This window comes from Cebus imitator, unplaced genomic scaffold (genome assembly GCF_001604975.1).
Source record: "Cebus imitator isolate Cc_AM_T3 unplaced genomic scaffold, Cebus_imitator-1.0 Scaffold65, whole genome shotgun sequence".
Classification (NCBI taxonomy): domain Eukaryota; kingdom Metazoa; phylum Chordata; class Mammalia; order Primates; family Cebidae; genus Cebus; species Cebus imitator.
In genome coordinates, this window is record NW_016107380.1 from 5,287,091 (window position 1) to 5,291,620 (window position 4,530).

Consider the following 4,530-nt stretch of genomic DNA (forward strand, 5'->3'; position numbering starts at 1 on the left):
ACACACACACACACACACACACACACACACACACACACACACACACACACACACAGGGCTGGGAGTGGTGGGGCTGTGGTCTTAGCTACTCCTACTCCGGAGGCTGAGGTGGGAGGATTGCTTGAGCCTGGGAAGGTCGCGGAGGCTGCAGTGAGCCGAGATCGCACCACTGCACTCCAGCCTGGGTAACAGAGTGATACCATGTCTCAAAAAACCAAAAATCTCTTTCAAGAAGGCTTTCACATTGAGCAGTTTATCTGTCCTTCAAGAGAAATCGGAAGGAGGGTGGGGTGATTCCTCTGCCTCCTCACCTACAGAGGATGATCAGGAGGAGGGGGAGATCAGTGCCTGTCGCCACGAGGCCACTGCCCAGGAAGGGAAGGTCGTTGCCACTCCTGAGAGCCAGGAGCCGCAGGCCAAGGGGGCAGAGGCTAGTGCTACCTCAGAGGGAGAGGCAGGGCCTCAGGCTGCAGAGCTCTCCACTCCCTTGGGGCGGAGAGTGGCCCCACACAAGCCCATGCGGAGCACAAACAGTAGCTGGGTGGGCCAGGTGGGTGATCTCTAAGCTGCAAAAACTGCTGTCCTTGTGAGGTCACTGCCTGGACCTGGTGCCCTGGCTGCCCTCCTGTGCCCGGAAAGGAAAGGGCTGTTACATCCTACCAGCTGTGTTCCCTTTCCTTCTCTCCCACTTGTGGATTCTCACATCAACCATCTGGCTTTCCTCTTAAGGCCGGTCGAAGATGGTCCCTTACAGCCTCCCTAGTTAGTGATGTGAAATACTCCTGTCCCTGACCCTGCCGCCTTCCCTGTCCTCACCCTTCTGAAGGCAATTTTTGGTTTTCTTCCCCAATTATTTTCCAAGTAGGTTTTGTTTACCCTTCTCCCCAAATCCCTGAGCCAGAAATGGGGTGCTTAAACTCCCAAACCTTGAGGGTCCAGACTCCCCCGTGGTGACTTTTTACTCTCTTGTGCTGTGCCTAGTGGTACCTGGGCACATAGACTGCCTTGTCTAGGGTTCTATTCAAGTTCAAACCTGCTTGTGAGCCAACTGTGCCTCTTTTCTGACTTGGCAAGCGCATATTAGGCTTTGGGGTCAGGGAGAGGTCTGTATTGTGAAACCACTTCTTGTCTTCTCTCATTTTCATAATGGCCAAACCCCAGATTTGAAATTTTTTTTTTTCCAACTGCTAAAACCTTCTCTTCCACCTGGTTTTACTGTACCAATTGGAAAAGGAATAAATGTCCCTTAAAATTATTTTTATTAGATGTATTCTTTATTTTTTCCAAGAGATTTATTGAGATATAATTCATACACCATACAGTTCACCCATTTAAAGTGTACTGGTCAGTAGTTTTTAGGATCTTTAGAGCTGGGCAACCATCATCACAATGTGAGAATATTTTCATCACTCTCTGTCCTTAAAGAAACTATAATTGGACAGGCACTGTGGCTCACACCTGTAATTCCAGCACTTTGAGAGGCCAAGGCGGGCAGATCACGAGGTCAGGAATTTGAGACCAGCCTGGCCAATATGGTGACACCTGTCTCTACTAAAAATACAGAAATTAGCCAGATGTGGTGACGCTCGCCTGTAATCCCAGCTACTGTGGAGGCTGAGGCAGAAGAATTGAGTGACCCAAGATCGCACCACTGCTCTCCAGCCTGGCAACAGAGCAAGAGTCCATCTCAAAAACAAAACAAAACCAAAAAACTCTATAATCTTTAGCCACCACCTCCCAATTCCCCACCCCCATGCCTAGGCAACTACTTATCTGTTCTCTGTCTCTATAGTGTTGTCTATTTGGAACATTTCATATGAATGGACTCATAATACTATGTGGTCCTTTGTGACTGGTTTCTTTCACTTGACAAAATGTTTTCAAGGTTCATCTGTGTTGTGGCAGGTACTCCATTTCTTTTTATAACTGATTGATATTCCATTGGATAAACACTTTATTTATCAATTCATCAGATGAGGGACATTTGGGCTGTTTTCAACTTTTGGCTATTATAAATAAAGCTGCTATACATGTTTATGTACCTGTTTCTGTGTGCATGTACATTTTCATGTCTCTTGGGTAAATATCTAGGAGTGGAAGTTCTGGGTCAAATAGTAACTCTGTGTTTAACCTTCTGAGGAACTGCCAGACTGTTTTTTTGCTGTTTTACATTCTCACCAGCTGGGTATGAGCATTCTGTTTCTCCACATCCCCATCAACATGTGTTATTATCTGGCTTTTGGATTATAATCATCCTGGTGGGTTTGCACTGTGGTTTGAATGTTTGTTTCTTCGGAAACCTGTGTTGAAACTGAATCCCCAATTATGGCAGTATTGAAAGGTGGGGCCTTAAAAGGTGATTGGGTGATGAGGGCTCTGAAATTAATCCATTCATGGATTAAAGCATTAATGGATTATTGGATTAGCACAAGATCGCTGCTTGTGGCTTTATAAGAGGAAGAAGAGAGACCTGTGCTAGCACACTGAGCCCCGTCACCATGTAATGCTCTGTGCCATCACAGTACTCTGAAGAGAGTCCCCATCAGCAAAGGCCCTCTCTAAATGTGGTTCCTTGACCTTGATCTTCCCAACCTCCATAACTGTAGAAAATAAATTCCTTTTCTTTATAAATTACCCAGATTCAGATTTTCTGTTATAAGCGATAGAAAATAGACTAAAGCAGTACACCCAGTGCTTTAAAATATTTTTTGAGGGCCAGGCACAGTGGCTCATACCTGTAATCCCAGCACTTTGGGAGGCCCAGGCGGGTGGATCACTTGAGATCAGGAGTTCAAGACCAGCCTGACCAACATGGAGAAACCCCGTCTCAAAAATAAATAAGTAAATAAAATCTTTTTTGAGATGTAATTCACATATCACAGTCACTATTTTACCATGTATAATTCAGTGGTTTTAGTATATTCACTATGTTGTACAAACATCATTACTACTATCTAATTGTAATTCTAGAACATTCCATCAGTCCAAACAGAAACTCCGTATAGCTTGTCATCACTCTCCATCTCCCTTCCCCAGCCCCTGGCAGCCAGGAATCTACTTTCTGTATCTACAAATTTGCCTATTCTGGATATTTCGTACAAACAGAATCATGCATTATAATGTGTGATATTTTGCGATGGCTGCTTACTCTTAGTGTAATGTTTCTTCAGTGTTGAGCATGTACCAGTACTTAATTTTTTTGAGTTGCCAGAAAATATCCCATTTTATGGGCCTAGTGCTTCTAAAGCAATTGATGTCTTCTCTTTTCTTTGCCCTTCCCTGCCCAAACAACTGTGCAGTGTTCTGAGGACACACGGTACTTTCTAGTGGTTCTATCAGATCTATTATTATACAGAGCTAAGTTTGAATTATTTAGTGAAGGCTAAATAATGAATTTTAACTTATTTTTAAAAATAGCTTGTTTAGTTTAACTATATAACAGATGTGATCCATTGCTTAGGTGACTTTGCATAGTTGAAAATGCAACTTTATCACAGGTTTTATTTTTTTTAAAAAGAAAAAGGAAGTAATTTACATCACTGCTTATGAAATCTGTTTTTTTTTTTTTTAAATCTATGCAGTATCTTTTACATTTATCAATACCTTTTTTGGAGGGAAACATTTTATTTGCAGAAAATCTGAGGCTAAATTTGGAGATGTTTATTTTTTAGGGTTTGGAATATGCAATCAGTGAAGGTAACAGCAGGTGACTAGACTGCATTATCTATATTTACAAGGCAGTAACTAGTCATCTAAAAGAATAGAGGAAGGAAAGAAAAGGATTTATTTCAAAATAATAGGATTTCAGTTTACAAGTTTAATAAAGTTTAGTAAAGTTTAATAAACTTTCAATTATTTAAATTATTAAAAGTTAATAAACAATCTTCAAGTCTTACACTCTTATTTCAAAGTAATCAAGTTAGTTTTAGTTACTTTTCTGGTTGATTAATTATAGTAAATTTTTACTATTAGCTTATATTTAATCAATGTTTATACGACACTATGAAGCAGATATTTTATTTAAGCTTTTCAGCAAATTTTGAGATAAGTTCTATTTTCTACATTTTGAAATCTATGAAGCTGATGGGGGAGGGGCAGAGCACCCAAATGTTTCTTCTTCTTTTTGATTTTCAAAAGTACTATTTATCTTCAATTAACAAGCAATACTTTATCTATCTATCTATCTATCTGTCTATCAATCAATCAACAGGGTTTTACTCTGTCAGCCAAGCTGGAGTGCAGTGGTGCGATCACGGCTCACGCAGCCTCGGCCTCCCTAGGCTCAAGCGATCCTCCCACCTCAGCTTCCTGGGTAACTGGTTACAGACACAGGCTACCACACCTGGCTAATTTTTTTGTTGTTTTTGTAGAAATAGGGTTTTGCCATGTTGCCCAGGCTGGTCTCAAACTCCTGCGCTCAAGCAGTCCACCCACCTTGGCCTCAGAAAGTGCTGGGATTATAGGCATGAGCCACCATGCCTGGCTTTACAAGCAGTATTTTAGGAGCAGTTATTTAGTGTTGTGCTTGGT